Here is an 18,000-nt window from a genome sequence, read left to right as displayed (position 1 = left end):
ATTAAGAATATAAAATTGAAAAAAAGACTATCAAATTGAGACTTAGTTAATCTGTGTCATTTCTGTTAATGTTTTACAGTGTCAGGAAAAATGAGTGGAATGCTATGCTAATCTCACATTTGCAATTATCAGCATCAGCTATTTATTAGTGAGTCTAGATTCATTAACTTAAAGATATTTCATGAAGCAATATGCTAATTATACACAGAGTGTTTATGAAGGTATGATATTATGATCCATTCAAAGTAGCCCTTGCATTTCTCTTTGTGACCCCAGGTAAGCTGACATCTACATTTCTCTATTTATGCCCTAACATCTATGTTTCTCTATTTATAACAAAAAGATATATCATGATGGCTATTAAAGGCCTATTCTTTAATAAGCAAATAAAATATCATCATTGTTGTATAAAGCAATGAAATTACATTGAAATTTTCAAGTCATGAAAAATAAATCATTTCACTGTTCAGAGAGACATAAGAGAGTTATTTAGAATAAGTTAGTACTTTTAGGACAATTATTCTACCCAGGCTCTTAATGTACATTTTTTCTAAATTCACATTTGAACAACCAAAGGAATGAAAGGCAATGTAAATCCCTATCCATTGGCTATAACAGTGCATCTGAAAAATTCATTAGTTGTAGTAAATATGTTACTTTGCTGAGAAATGTTTATCATGGAGACTAGGTATGTATATCAGGGCAGAAAATACATGAGTAATATTTATATCTTCTACTCTGTTTTGTTGCAACATAAAACAATTTTAAAAATACAATCTATAAAATGATGCATTAACAATGTTTCTAAAAGTCTGAACATAAGCATTGATATATTATGTTACTTCATTTTACATGTCTCCTTACATATAAGCAATATTAATATGGAGGTGTAATATTGCTATACTTGAAGTCATTAAGCATATTTATTAACTTACATTTTATTATCAAAATCAACACTCTACTAAGTAATCAATGTCCGCATCTCTGCTTTAGACTTATTTTGTAAAAATAGGAAACAGTAGGAATAGTAATGACTTATAATAAAGTTTGGCCTAAGATTTTATTTTTTTGCAGTCCAGACATTTCTCCCTGCCAGTCTGCCCTCCCACAGTTCCGCATTCCATTCCTCCTCTGCCCAACTCCCACCTGTGTCTCCAAGAGGATGTCCTTACTTCCCAAATCCACCTCACTGCCAGCCCTGGGCCCTCAATTCACATAGAACTCAAGAAGGTTACAAAGCTGAAGATTATAATTCTTTAGACTAAAACTCATTTTATTTTCAAAATACTATGAGAAACATTATAACGCAAATTCAACCTCTCTCTTTCTTTCTCACACACACAAACAAACAAACAAACACACACACACACACACACACAAATATGGAATGTGCTATCTATTGATCACATGGAGGATACACCTTACCTGTTTAATTTACAATTATGTCTATAAATATGACAGCTACATGGGCTGTAGCTTTTGATAACACTCTCAGTGTTAATATAATATGCAGAAGTTTCCTTTTATAAGACTTGACTTTCGTAGGTAATAATTATAAACTTAATTTTGAACACATACTTTCAGATAATGAAATAAAAGGAAATGCAATGCATTTCAACATTCAATGGCTATTCTAAATTTCATTTAATTTTAATGCTCATCTAGACATTCTTGTGATAAATAACAGGCTTAGTAAGTTAGTTACGAAGCAATATGGAAAACGTGGCTTTATTGTTAGTATTATTAGCAGTATTAGTAATAGTTGATATATGACCTCTACTTATAGCTCAGTGTGGACTTGAACTTAATTGTTCTGCTTCAGTCTCCTTAGATTTGGAATTACAAGTATGCAATGGGTAGAATATATTTAATCACTTTATCCCAGTTTTGGTGCCATTTGCCCAGGGCCAGTCCCAGAAGTCAAGCAGGTTCCATCAGAGGAGATAAGGAAGAGGGGAAAAGGCATAATAAATGAATGATTCAGAGACCATGACTGCATAAACATGTAGGTCTGAATGACTAGCAACTTGGATTTTCCTTTATATATATATATATATATGTATATATATATATATATATAGTACACACAAGAAGCAAACTTATGATGTCAAAAGAAATATAGATCATATAATTTTGTCCCTGGTCAAAAGTTACAAGTAGAGAAAAAATAAGTATCAATCTCGAATCATTTTAGATTATGTGAGCATGTATGCTATATGACATTCTGTTATTCAGGACAGTGAAACATTTAACAGATAGAAAAATCTTGGAGTCAGTCTCCATGAGTTCCCAAGATTGAAACAATGCATATGCTAACTTGTGAGCTAACCTACCTTAAAGATCGGGAAGCTTTCTCAACAGTTGTCTTAGGAAAACTAACTTTGTTAATACATTTTTATTCTCTTGAAACAATGTCCAATAGGTTTTATACATAGAATGAAGCCTGTAATCTAATCTGTTAACAAATCCTTCCTGAGTTTGCTTAGGGGCAAGTGTACCAAGAGAACTCTGTGCCTATCCAATAGTTTTTGGTTTTCACCATCTCCATGACAAGGATGACTCCTGAGTAAGGCCAGATAAGGTTACTTCATTGAATGCAGAAATAACTTTCAGGGGAAAACATGTAAATGAATCACAATGCAAAAGGTCCTTCTCAAAGGCAACACACAGAGCTCAGAAGCGCAAAGTGGAAGACATGAGGAAAACAGCATTCAGCTCAGCTTGGATGGACTGTCCCACAGCTGTGCTGGCTCATGACAATTGCCACTTTCATGGCTGTGACAAGTTTGAATGGTATGTTCAGTTTTTAAAGTAGTTCAAAACACTTAGGGTTAAAGCAGAAAATGCTGTTAATTATTTTTCATTAATTATTAACGTTTGCACTGACATTAGTGCATTGAACACTGAGGCAAGCATCACAACATTTTAGATTCATAAAGATTTATTGACTATCAGACATATTACTAATACACTTAATAAACAAGTCACTATTTTATTTAGAAATACTAAATTTTTGTGACTTACTGTTTGTTAATAAATAAAACAGAAGTACAAAGAGACAGAGAGTGGGTTTGTAATGACAAACACAGTGGGTTTGTAAAAAATTTAAAATCTCAAGTAAAGAAATCCACACTAAATAGAATTTTCAATTAATATTTAACTTTTCCATGAAAGATAACATAGAAAACTCATTTCAAAATTGATTTCTAGAGTCCAAATTCAACAGATGTTGTAAATAAGAAGCAGAATAGCATCCCCAAAATGAGTTATGGGTTGCCATTGTCACTCCAGCACGGGAAGATGCTGATGATAGTGTCACATGGCCAGGTTGCCATTAACAGAGCACAAAATGCCCAAATGGTAGTTGCATATGCTACACTGAAAGAGTAATGAGCACAGGCAATGAATGAAATCATTTAAAGATGTCATAAAGTGTGATATAAGATAATCTGATACATGAAGTGGATGGAGTTTTTTTGTGTTAAAATATTCTTGTACTTAGTATCATATATTCAACTGATTTAAGCAAAAAACTATAATAATACCCTGCATAGTGATCATTTTATTGTTTTCATTGAAAATGGAGCCATGTCTTTAGAATCCCTTTTAAATTGAAATTTCTCCTGCACAAATGCACAATAATGTCTCCCCAAAATGGTATCATTAAGCCACATTAGAATAAGGAGTGGTGTACAATGTTAATTGAGTGTCTACCGTGAGAAGAAACTGCAATTTCCTTATCTGCATTCATTAAATTGTTTAACCACTATAATATTTAGCTCTGACAAGAATGGGCTTTTTATGTGCACCTGTTTCAAAAGAGAAACGAGTTTCCCAAAGATTAGAGAACTTGTTCAAGAATGCAGACAGGGTATCAGGTGTCCGGACACTACCTGAAGGTTTTAAATTACACAAAATAATTTGTCTTAATCCCCTGTATTATTTACTTAAAGCTTAACATACCTCTAAGCAAGATCCAATTCACACTGTGTAATAGATCCATTCTCTATATATCTATAGAGGTGCAATCATGCAAGCAAACCCTGGATCATGTATGTATGTACATGAATTTAGAACAACACATGGTTATTCATTCAGACATACATGCATCTTTCATGCGAATGTATAAGTATACCCAACCTACTTATGTTTTATAGAAATGTTCAAATACATTTGCCACATGCTTAAATGCACAAATGTTATAGGTAATAACTTATGCATTATATAACTTTATGTTATTTATCATGTGAAACTACTAGATTCTATTGAAATTTGTGGTTTTGTTTTCTATATATATTTGTTTTCTATATGTATATTCAAATACATTCTAATTATTTTTCTGAAATTATCAATATTAACTTATTATAAATATTTCCTTAGATACTTTAAATGCTATTGTATCTTTTTGTACAGAAGAAAGAAAAGGTCATCATCATGATATAAGAGAAAAGTATGAGAAATCAAAGGACATTTGCTAATGCCAAGTGATTAAAGTATTCTTCACTAGCTTTATGCATATCAAAATCTCAAAGAAACTTCCTGTGTGCTTTTCTGGTCACGTGGTGCAAGACGTGTAACCTGATTCTCATTTTGATGCTTGGATTGCTGCTTTTCATTTCCACAGAAACAGATTAATGATACATTCGTTATATATTTAATGCTAAATTCAACTTTTCACTGGAGGGGGAATAAAAGACAAAATCTACAAAATTAGATATATCCTAAATAACATACCTTGTGACTTTTATTGCTTATTTTATTTAGATTTCAAATGTTATCCCTCTTCCCAGTTTCCTCTCCATAAGCCCCTTATTCTCTCGTCCGCCCCCCTACATCTATGAGGATGCTCCCCCACCTACCCACTCCTGCTTCAGTGGCCTAGCGCATTCCCCTATGCTGGATCATCAAGCCTCCACAGGACCAAGTTGCATGTATAAAAAAACAAAATAAAAATTAAAATAAAGTCAAAAAGAAAAAAATGCAATAGCTTGCCAACATGACTTTATTTGCTACATCTTCCAACGTATGATTTTTAATGTCAGAACAAGAAAGGATCGTTGATTTTCATTTTACATTGGCTAAGTCTAGTTTTGAGGAAACCTAGGCACTTCATTTTTAATAATGTGTATAATGAATTATTTAATAACTTACCCAAACTACTATCTAAGAAATGCAAGTTAAAAAAAAGGCCTGGGCGATAGCATATTTTGGACTTAATTATAAAACCATTAATAGCATAAGTATTACTTTATATAATTTCACTAAAAATTTAGACTGAGTCATAACCAACTGTTTAAAATTAATATTGGCCAATTGTAATAGTGCTTGTTTCTAATCCCATCACTCTGGGGGACTGAGACTAGAGAATGAGAGTTTGAGGCCAACTTTTATTTGTTTGTTTATTATATTGTTTATATTAATCATACCATTCCTCTACATCTCAAAAGATATCTCCCTTCTGGATTATCCCTCCACAACCCATCATCCCACTTCTGCCCTCTCCCCACTCCCCTTTGCTACTATGAGAATGATTCCCCACCCACCCACCTACTCTTGCCCAATCGCTCCAGCATCCCTTATTCTGGGACATTATACCACCACAGAACCAAGGATCTCACCTCCCACTAATGTCAGACAAGGCCATCCTCTGCTACATATGTATCTGTCGATCTGGATCCCTTCCTACATACTCCTTGGTTGGCTTTCTAGTCACTGGGAGCACTGGGTGTTCCTGTCAGCCACCATTGTTCTTCCTATGGGCTTGAGGCCAATTTCTTTATAGTGAGTTCCAGTACAGTGCAGGCTACAAAACAAGACCATGTCTGAATTTCATAAAGCATTGTGAGAAGAATGTCACAGAAAAATATTTCTTTCTTTGGCTATACTTATGTATATTGTGTCTTTTAAATAATTATTTCCAAGTATATTTTAACTTGTTATAAAGCACTATCTGCCTAAAAGTATAGTATCTAGCAACAAATTCTTGTATCTAGTACACCGTGATTAGAAAATATTCTGATATTAAAGAATTTAACTTAAGTAATAGAAAAATTTTTTAAAGTCTTAGAGAAAACTGGGAAAGGGAATAACATTTGAAATATAAATAAGAAATACCCAATTTAATAAAGATGGAGAAAGAAAAAAGAAACCCCCCCAAAAAAGAAAAGAAAACTCAAAATTTACATGTCCTTTTCTACCAAAATATTGTTTTGAATTGTAAGTTTTATTTATTAGTTTAAATTGAAATATTACAAATTTCTATAGCCAAACTTTTATTTATCAAAGACATTTATTTTAAAAACATACCAGGTCAGATAAAACATATTGTGCAATGGTTTGAAAATCTTTGAAGGTTTGAAGGAGTTGAAGGGGCTTGCAACCCATAAGAACAACAATACCAAACAACCAGAGCTTCCAGGGACTGGGCAAAAATGGGAGGAGAAGCCCTTGGTCCTCACAAGGCTGAATCCCCCAGTGTAGGGGAATGTCAGGGTGGGGAGGTGGGAAGGGGTGGATGGTTGGAGAAGGGGAAGGACCTTATAGAAGGGGAGGAGGGATGGGATAGGGGGCTTATAGATGGGAAACCGGGAAAGGAGATAACATTTGAAATGTAAATTAAAAATATTCAATTATAAAATTGGAAAAAGGAAAGAAAATTTTGTTAATGGCCAGAAAACATAGTAACAAGAAAACACCAACCTTCAATAATTGGATATCAATGCTGAAAGCTGTGTCAGAATTTCCTAACACTGTGTGGTTGATTGGAGTGGATAAAAATAACCCAATTGAATGTGTATGAAAATGCTAGTGTTCCCTGGATGTCCCTAGTTTGTGGAATGATTTTAAGGATTAGGGAGGTATGATCTTCTAGAAACAGATAAGTCATGGGAATGGGATTTGAGGTTTCAAAAATGGATCTCTCTCTCTCTCTCTCTCTCTCTCTCTCTCTCTCTCTCTCTCTCCCTTCCCTTCCCCCTCCTCTGCCTCTCTCCCTCTCTCTCCTTTCCTCCCTCCATTCCTCTCCCTTCCTCCCTTCCCTTCCCCACCTCAATCTCTCCCCAGTTTACTGATAAGGTAAAAACTCTCAGCTACTGATCCAGCTCCTGCCTCTTTTCCTGCCTGTTTCCCTGTCTGCTACCAGGCCACCACACATTATGGTTGTGAATTCACAATTAAATGATTTTTTATATAAGTTGATTTGGCAATTGTGTCTTTTCACAATAGGAAATTAACCAAGACAATGTGTCTTCTCCTTTGCATGACTTATAACAGGTGATGAATTTTCTATATGTGATATTAGTAAAACGTCTACGAAAATATCATAGTCCAATGAATAGGCATCACCAATTTAACACTGTTGCAATCAAAAAGTCATTTTAATATTCATAGTACATATTTAATAAGTCCTCATTGTACAACAGTCTTTTGTTCTTGAAAGTATTTTTCCATGTAATATATTCTAGGAAATGGGTCCCTTTCCAAATTTTCTCAGACATCCCTCCTGTTTGTTCACTCTGTGCCTTAGTTATCTCTCTCTTTAAAAAAACAAAACAGAATTAAAAAAATTACAATAACCAAAGAAAAAGTATAAGAACATACCCATGCATACTCACACACACCCACACCCACATACACACACACACACACACACACACACACACAAACACACACACACTAAAAAATGAGAAGTGATAATATAGAAGCAAGAGACTAATAAGGTAAAATAAAAGTCCCAACAAATATGTGGCACACAGTTTCTATAAATACCCTGAATTTGTTTTCTGTTGGCTGTCTGTGACTGGGGTATATGAGTACTGCACTTAAGTGTGGGTTTATATCCAGTGTAACTAACTCCATTAGAATAAACTAATTTTTCTTTGCCAAAAGGTGACGATTGCAGAGACGTTCCTGTGAGAGATGGGAGCTTCTGTCTTCTCTTCTTGGAATCTGGGACTCCATCTGGCTTGGACCTATGCATGTCCTTCGCATGTGCATGCCACTGTCTGTGTGCATTGGTCCTGCTGTGTTTAGGAGGTCTTTTTCCTTGGTGTCATCTATTCCCACTGGCTCTTTCAATATTTCTGCCTCCTTTTCTGCATATGTCCCCGAGCCATGAAGGTAGTTCTCAAAATGGAAATTAAGGGCAAAAGGGAAATATGTTTTCAAGTAACAGTCTGCTGAAGTATACTTGAAAAATAGTTGAGTTCATTTCATTGCCATAAATTGTTAGCAATTTCTCATCTGATTTAGTTTTTAAATTATAATTACAAGGAGACAATAAATGTCAAGTCCATAAAGTGCTTTATATTTCTATACTGGAATGGCCTGACAAATCATTCATTTATTACATGGAGTCCCATTGTCCCTTTTAATCTCTTAGTGAATTCCAGTGTGTTTGGATACATGTAAGACAACGACAAGCTTCCAATCACCTTTTCACTGTGCTGTCATGCTTAGAACAATTATCATTAAAATAACAATTTAGCAAACTGTTTCAAGGAAAAAAATAATCTCTAATCAATAAAAAATTATTCACCTGGATACTGTTATGTGAGTAGGAAGAAAGATTTCTAACTCTTTCATCTCAAATAATCAATTATCTGATTAACTTCATTTAAATATCATTAACTGATACTTTGTCTCAATGTGTATAACTTATTTGGGTTCTGAAAACACCTCTACTGACTTTTTATCTATTTATTCATTAACTAAATATTTAACTTATTGAATGCTTACATAAGTGTCTAGTATCTATGTTTTATATTTGTACTTTGTCTATATGTTTTCTTTTAACAATTGGTATACATATATATCATTTTGTAAATCTGAAAGATGGTGCAGTTGTAAATTATGATGGTTCTGGTGAGATGGCTAAGTGGTTAACAGTATTTATTTCACTTGGATCTTTTCACTATGGATCTGTTTCTCTGTAACTGGCCAACAACCATGTCAAACCAGGGCCTCTGACTTCCTTTGTTGTCACTTGGGGCATTAAATACATGCAGGACATAGACATAGCTGCAGGCAAAGCACACATTCACATAAAATAAAAATCCATTTGTAAAAAAATCTTAAAAATATAATAAAAAATATAATAAAAAATCTTTTACCAAATAACGTATCAGAATTGACTATTAAAAACCATTAAAAAGCATAAGTTACACTTATTCAGAAATAATTTTCTAACAGATAAAATCTCAACCCTAAATAAGTCATGAAATGCCATTGCACTGGCAAGGTTTATGTCAAATAGACTTAAGTTAGAGTCATTTGTGAAAAAGGACACTCAATTGATCAAACACCTTTATAAAATTTATCAATAGGCAAGTCTGTAGTGCACTTTCCAAATTAGTTATTATACTGAGTGAGCCAGGCTCACTGTAGGAACTACCACCCTACCACCCGTGGTGCTCCTAGGTCGGAGATGTTTAGGAAAGCAGACCGAGAAAACCTTGGAGAGTAAGCCAGCAAAGTATGGTCCTCCTTGACCTCTGTAGCACTTCGTTCCCCCAAGTTCTTGCCTTGAATTTCTGCCTCTTGAGTTAAGACTCTGTATTGTCTGGTCAGCTCAAGTTTGAATGAGCTGAAAATAACAAGAGCTCAACATGTCCGACGTCAAACTTTTTCTTCAATGGTAAACTGGATATACCTTAGCTAGGATGTAGAATCGCTTGAGATCTTAAAAAGACAGGCAGGATTGAGGCAAAAATCTTCTGGGAACTGTTTCCTCAGTTTCACCACACAGAAACTGCATTCTAGAGAAAAATAAGGCTGTATCCCATGCCTGTAGCCAAACATAGTTAAATGAGTTATCCATGTACTTCTAATGTTGATGGCTTACAGGGCTCAGAGGGAGCAACCCAGCCTTGCCACTGTGGGATAAGGCTGGAGATCCCGAAGATACGTTGAGACAGGTCACTGGGGAAGGCACAGCCTTACTTGTGGCCAAACCTAAGAATTGAACATGTCACAAAGGTATTGAAGACTTGTCACTATGTGACAGTTCACATCTGAAGGATGTCTGCTAGAGAAAAGTGGAGAAGATACATCCCGTTCGTTTGTGCATCACAGAATTTTGAAGAAGACATTTTCTCAACGGAAATTGAATAAGGTCTTTACAGGAGATCTCATTTGAAAGACAACACCATTATTCTCTATGAACATTACAAAATTGCTCCTTTATTTCAAAGATTTATATAAATTATTTTAAAATCTTACTAACAGTTTAATTAATTCATTTTTCAAGGAGTTGGCTGCAATATAGAATATAGAACATGAGATAATTGTACAATTACTCTAGATAAGATTTTATATCCAACCTTGCCATCAACAATAATTGTTTGCAAGCAAAGCAAGCCTTCCTATAGCACTGCACAATTAGGGAGAACTGCCATGTTTGACTGAATGTGAGATCCCAACACTTCATAATTGAAGTACATTATGCTTCTGGCTCTGGATTTATTGGCTTCAGAATGTTTTACTCTGACCTATCTATATTGTGAAACTCAATAATCTTTACTTACTTATTTTCTATCAAGTCATTTTTCTGCTTATCTAAGGCTATTTCTCTGAAAGTATATTTTCAATGAAGTTAACAAAATGTAATGCTGACCTTTCCTCCCTCTGAGAACAGGATATGACATGCTAATTTTCTCTTTTATCATTTTATCATTTGTGTTAACATCAGTTTTCCAAATCTATTTATATGGGAAGGGGAAAATATGTAAAATTTTAAGATGCAATTAAAATATTAAAATCCCAGTGTTGTGTTGCAGAGATGGCTCCTCCTTAAAGGCTGGGCTCCCAAACAAAAATATAAATTCTTCATAATTAATTACCCTTAGTAATTAGAAAGTAGGAAGAAAAAAATTCTTAAACATTTCACTTAACTTTTTGATACTATTAAAATTTGAAGAATATATTCATTCAATTCCTTTGTATATCATAATAAAATTATTTTGCAGTACACAATATTTTGTGCCAGTAGTTATATTTATTAAATCTGAAGATTAAAATAGCTCTTATTACTTTCTTTTTTTACTTATTTTGAGGTTAAATGCAAATCACCTAGGTATTCATTCAAGGTGCTTACAAGACCAAGCCTTCATAGAGAAGGACATGCTATGGAATGTGTCTCCCATTCTGCTAACAAAAACAGATTCATATGCTATCAGATAAGAATGCCATGCATGGATAACCTTTTTGTTATTGCTTTGAATAATTGAGAAATAATTTTATTGTACTCTAAAGCTTCCACATAAATTATATTTTTATTGCTGTAGTAAACGCTAAATATTTGCAGTCTTTTTTATAAATAAGTAATTAAGAACTCAGAGTCAACTAAAGACATGAATCTCAGACTTCCAGAATTTTTTAAAAGCCTGTAATGCAAACAAGCTATTTTGTTGTAATATAATAAATTTTATTTGTCTAACATCTAGAATTATGGAACTTTCACTCTTTTTGTCATATGATTTTTGTGAAGATAAGCTAATTAAAATTCACCAGTTGTATTATGAAGTAAGGTATTACATCTGAATGGTTCAGCTTTAAAGTTACACAAATACAGGCTCCAGTTCTTAGCAAGAATTCCTTCATAAAATCTCTTCTTAGCCTGTCTCTGATTTTAGTAGAAATGCTTTAAGTGTCTTCTTTTAATTGGATGCTGGCTATTTGCTTGCTGTACATTTCCTTTATTGTGTTTAGGTATGACCCTTGTAGTCCTGCTCTCTCCAAGGCTTTTATCATGAAGGGATGGTGGGGAGAATTGGGGTAGTAATTCTGTGAGGGTGAATGGGAGTCAACATTTGGGATGTAAATATAATTTTTAGAAAAGAATGTTTTTATTGGTAACTACCTGTTAACGAGTACTCAATCATATATGCATAGACACATACACACACATATATGTATACATACATACATACATACATACATACATACTATAAAATAAAAATGCAAACAAAGCCTTTTGGTTTCTGTGCACTAGGAACAGTTCTGGCTTAGGCCTATACAGGTGCTTTGCACTCTGCTTCAGGCTCTGTGGGCTCACATGTGCACCAGGCACGTTATAGCTAACAGGCCCTGTTCTCCAGTTGGACTCCATACCTTCTTCAGCTTCAATCTTTACGTCTCCTACTCCACATAGCGTCTTGAGTCTTGAGGTAGGGATGTGATGAAAGAATTCTAAGACTCAGGGTCCCCAAATCTATCAACCTGTGCGCTGTCCAGTTGTGATTCTCTTTAGCAGTTCCCACTGCATACAAGAGAGGAGGACTTCCTGAGACAGCTGACTGAGGTGCTGACTTATGGGTACTAAAAAATATTATCAGACGTCATCTTATTACTGCTACTTGTAAACAGTCATATCTGATAAAGTTTAAACCTGCAGGGATATGTAAGAGACATATAATAATAAACTATGAACTGTGTCATTATATTTTGAATTTCTTTTACTTTTATAACATTACTGCAACAATTCTTCTCTTCCTTTCCTCCCTCCAGTATTAGGTCCTTGTTCTCTTTCAAATACATGACCTCTTTTTATTGTTATTGCATGAGAAATATAAAGTTATTTTTATGAATGCTTTCAGCGACATATATTTGTAAATATGCTAATTGCACATTACTCATATTAGAAATTTAAAGTAATTCCATTCACTTTCTAAGCAGTTCCTAATATATTTACCATTTTAAGTTTTCTATAGTGTCTACCATATTAGTTAAAGAATAAAATGGGATTCACATAATCCCCAAATACCCTGGATCTGTATTGTGACCATCACCTAAATTTAAATAAATCTTAATCATAATTAAGTTATTTAATTAAACTTTAATCAAACATTAATTAAAATTTTAAGCTCTGTTATCCTCATTTAGGATTAGCATAGATCATTTCAAATTCATCTGTATCTTTTTTAATCAAAATTAATAGTATATTACAGGTAAATAAAATTTTGGTTTAAATAAACATATGATCATATTGTTAGTGTTTATATTAGACAAAGTGACATCTAACTAAATTGAGTAGTGGCCTAGGCCTTATATTATAATAATAATTGTAAATAATAACAATGATTAATTAATTGTCTTTAGCAACTTCTGAAACAGAGAATATTGAAATGTGTTATTTAAAATGTGAGAAAACTGACTAACTATCTTTTCAATTACTCGAATGTCAGGGTGGGGAGGTAGGAGTGAGTGGCTGGGAAGGTGAGGGCTCAACCTCACAGTAGCAGGGGTTGGGGAGATAGCAGGTTTCTGGATGGGAAACTCAGAACTGGGTTTAAATCATTTAAAATGTAAATAAAGAAATCCAATTTTTAAAAAAGTTAACCATGTGAAAATAAAAAGGAGAACAGATAGAAAGCTAGGGAAGACCGCTGGAACCTGAAAGAAACAGACCGGATAAACAGTTCTCTGCACCCAAATCCCGTGGGAGGGAGAGCTAAACCTTCAGAGAGGCAGACAAGCCTGGGAAACCAGAAGTGACTGCTCCCTGCACACACATCTCGGATGCCAGAGGAAAAAGCCAAAGACCATCTGGAACCCTGGTGCACTGAAGCTCCCAGAAGGGGCGGCACAGGTCTTCCTGGTTGCTGCCGCTGCAGAGAGCCCCTGGGCAGCACCCCACGAGCGAACCTGAGCCTCGGGACCACAGGTAAGACCAAATTTTCTTCCGCAAGAAAGCTGCCTGGTGAACTCAAGACACAGGCCCACAGGAACAGCTGAAGACCTGTGGAGAGGAAAAACTACACGCCCGAAAGCAGAACACTCTGTCCCCATAACTGACTGAAAGAGAGGAAAACAGGTCTACAGCACTCCTGACACACAGGCTTATAGGACAGTCTAGCCACTGTCAGAAATAGCAGAACAAAGTAACACTAGAGATAATCTGATGGCGAGAGGCAAGCGCAGGAACCCAAGCAACAGAAACCAAGACTACATGCCATCATCGGAGCCCAATTCTCCCACCAAAACAAACATGGAATATCCAAACACACCAGAAAAGCAAGATATAGTTTCAAAATCATATTTGATCATGATGCTGGAGGACTTCAAGAAAGACATGAACACACTTAGGGAAACACAGGAAAACATTAATAAACAAGTAGAAGCCTACAGAGAGGAATCGCAAAAATCCCTGAAAGAATTCCAGGAAAACACAATCAAACAGTTGAAGGAATTAAAAATGGAAATAGAAGCAATCAAGAAATTACACATGGAAACAACCCTGGATATAGAAAACCAAAAGAAGAGACAAGGAGCTGTAGATACAAGCTTCACCAACAGAATACAAGAGATGGAAGAGAGAATCTCAGGAGCAGAAGATTCCATAGAAATCATTGACTCAACTGTCAAAGATAATGTAAAGCAGAAAAAGCTACTGGTCCAAAACATACAAGAAATCCAGGACTCAATGAGAAGATCAAACCTAAGGATAATAGGTATAGAAGAGAGTGAAGACTCCCAGCTCAAAGGACCAGTAAATATCTTCAACAAAATCATAGAAGAAAACTTCCCTAACCTAAAAAAAGAGATACCCATAGACATACAAGAAGCCTACAGAACTCCAAATAGATTGGACCAGAAAAGAAACACCTCTCGTCACATAATTGTCAAAACACCAAACGCACAAAATAAAGAAAGAATATTAAAAGCAGTAAGGGAAAAAGGTCAAGTAACATATAAAGGGAGACCTATCAGAATCACACCAGACTTCTCGCCAGAAACTATGAAGGCCAGAAGATCCTGGACTGATGTTATACAGACCCTAAGAGAACACAAATGCCAGCCCAGGTTACTGTATCCAGCAAAACTCTCAATTAACATTGACGGAGAAACCAAGATATTCCATGACAAAACCAAATTTACACAATATCTTTCTACAAATCCAGCACTACAAAGGATAATAAATGGTAAAGCCCAACATAAGGAGGCAAGCTATAACCTAGAAGAAGCAAGAAACTAATCGTCTTGGCAACAAAACAAAGAGAATGAAAGCACACAAACATAACCTCACATCCAAATATGAATATAACGGGAAGCAATAATCACTATTCCTTAAAATCTCTCAATATCAATGGCCTCAACTCCCCAATAAAAAGGCATAGATTAAAAAACTGGATACGCAACGAAGACCCTGCATTCTGCTGCCTACAGGAAACACACCTCAGAGACAAAGACAGACACTACCTAGAGTGAAAGGCTGGAAAACAACTTTCCAAGCAAATGGTCAGAAGAAGCAAGCTGGAGTAGCCATTCTAATATCAAATAAAATCAATTTTCAATTAAAAGTCATCAAAAAAGATAAGGAAGGACACTTCATATTCATCAAAGGAAAAATCAACCAAGATGAACTCTCAATCCTAAATATCTATGCCCCAAATACAAGGGCACCTACATACGTAAAAGAAACCTTACTAAAGCTCAAAACACACATTGCACCTCACACAATAATAGTGGGAGATTTCAACACCCCACTCTCATCAATGGACAGATCATGGAAACAGAAATTAAACAGTGATGTCGACAGACTAAGAGAAGTCATGAGCCAAATGGACTTAACGGATATTTATAGAACCTTCTATCCTAAAGCAAAAGGATATACCTTCTTCTCAGCTCCTCATGGTACTTTCTCCAAAATTGACCATATAATTGGTCAAAAAACGGGCCTCAACAGGTACAGAAAGATAGAAATAATCCCATGCGTGCTATCGGACCACCACGGCCTAAAACTGGTCTTCAATAACAATAAGGGAAGAATGCCCACATATACGTGGAAATTGAACAATGCTCTACTCAATGATAACCTGGTCAAGGAAGAAATAAAGAAAGAAATTAAAAACTTTTTAGAATTTAATGAAAATGAAGATACAACATACTCAAACTTATGGGACACAATGAAAGCTGTGCTAAGAGGAAAACTCATAGCGCTGAGTGCCTGCAGAAAGAAACAGAAAAGAGCATATGTCAGCAGCTTGACAGCACACCTAAAAGCTCTAGAACAAAAAGAAGCAAATACACCCAGGAGGAGTAGAAGGCAGGAAATAATCAAACTCAGAGCTGAAATCAACCAAGTAGAAACAAAAAGGACCATAGAAAGAATCAACAGAACCAAAAGTTGGTTCTTTGAGAAAATCAACAAGATAGATAAACCCTTAGCCATTCTAACGAGAGGACACAGAGAGTGCGTCCAAATTAACAAAATCAGAAATGAAAAGGGAGACATAACTACAGATTCGGAGGAAATTCAAAAAATCATCAGATCTTACTATAAAAACCTATATTCAACAAAATTTGAAAATCTTCAGGAAATGGACAATTTCCCAGACAGACACCAGGTATCGAAGTTAAATCAGGAACAGATAAACGAGTTAAACAACCCCATAACTCCTAAGGAAATAGAAGCAGTCATTAAAGGTCTCCCAACCAAAAAGAGCCCAGGTCCAGACGGGTTTAGTGCAGAATTCTATCAAACCTTCATAGAAGACCTCATACCAATATTATCCAAACTATTCCACAAAATTGAAACAGATGGAGCCCTACCGAATTCCTTCTACAAAGCCACAATTACTCTTATACCTAAACCACACAAAGACACAACAAAGAAAGAGAACTTCAGACCAATTTCCCTTATGAATATCGACGCAAAAATACTCAATAAAATTCTGGCAAACCGAATTCAAGAGCACATCAAAACAATAATCCACCATGATCAAGTAGGCTTCATCCCAGGCATGCAGGGATGGTTTAATATACGGAAAACCATCAACGTGATCCATTATATAAACAAACTGAAAGAACAGAACCGCAAGATCATTTCATTAGATGCTGAGAAAGCATTTGACAAAATTCAACACCCCTTCATGATAAAAGTCCTGGAAAGAATAGGAATTCAAGGCCCATACCTAAACATAGTAAAAGCCTTATACAGCAAACCAGTTGCTAACATTAAACTAAATGGAGAGAAACTTGAAGCAATCCCACTAAAATCAGGGACTAGACAAGGCTGCCCACTCCCTCCGTACTTATTCAATATAGTTCTTGAAGTTCTAGCCAGAGCAATCAGACAACAAAAGGAGATCAAAGGGATACAGATCGGAAAAGAAGAGGTCAAAATATCACTATTTGCAGATGACATGATAGTATATTTAAGTGATCCCAAAAGTTCCACCAGAGAACTACTAAAGCTGATAAACAATTTCAGCAAAGTGGCTGGGTATAAAATTAACTCAAATAAATCAGTTGCCTTCCTCTATACAAAAGAGAAACAAGCCGAGAAAGAAATTAGGGAAAGAACACCCTTCATAATAGACCCAAATAATATAAAGTACCTCGGTGTGACTTTAACCAAGCAAGTAAAAGATCTGTATAATAAGAACTTCAAGACACTGAGGAAAGAAATTTAAGAAGACCTCAGAAGATGGAAAGATCTCCCATGCTCATGGATTGGCAGGATTAATATAGTAAAAATGGCCATTTTACCAGAAGCAATCTACAGATTCAAAGCAATCCCCATCAAAATACCAATCCAATTCTTCAAAGAGTTAGACAGAACAATTTGCAAATTCATCTGGAATAACAAAAAACCCAGGATAGCTAAAGCTATCCTCAACAATAAAAGGACTTCAGGGGGAATCACTATCCCTGAACTCAAGCAGTATTACAGAGCAATAGTGATAAAAACTGCATGGTATTGGTACAGAGACAGACAGATAGACCAATGGAATAGAATTGAAGACCCAGAAATGAACCCACACACCTATGGTCACTTGATTTTTGACAAAGGAGCCAAAACCATCCAATGGAAAAAAGATAGCATTTTCAGCAAATGTTGCTGGTTCAACTGGAGGGCAACATGTAGAAGAATGCAGATCGATCCATGCTTATCACCCTGTACAAAGCTTAAGTCCAAGTGGATCAAGGACCTCCACATCAAACCAGACACACTCAAACTAATAGAAGAAAAACTAGGGAAGCATCTGGAACACATGGGCA

This window comes from Rattus norvegicus, chromosome 15 (genome assembly GCF_036323735.1).
Source record: "Rattus norvegicus strain BN/NHsdMcwi chromosome 15, GRCr8, whole genome shotgun sequence".
Classification (NCBI taxonomy): Eukaryota; Metazoa; Chordata; class Mammalia; order Rodentia; family Muridae; genus Rattus; species Rattus norvegicus.
This window is presented reverse-complemented; position numbering follows the sequence as displayed.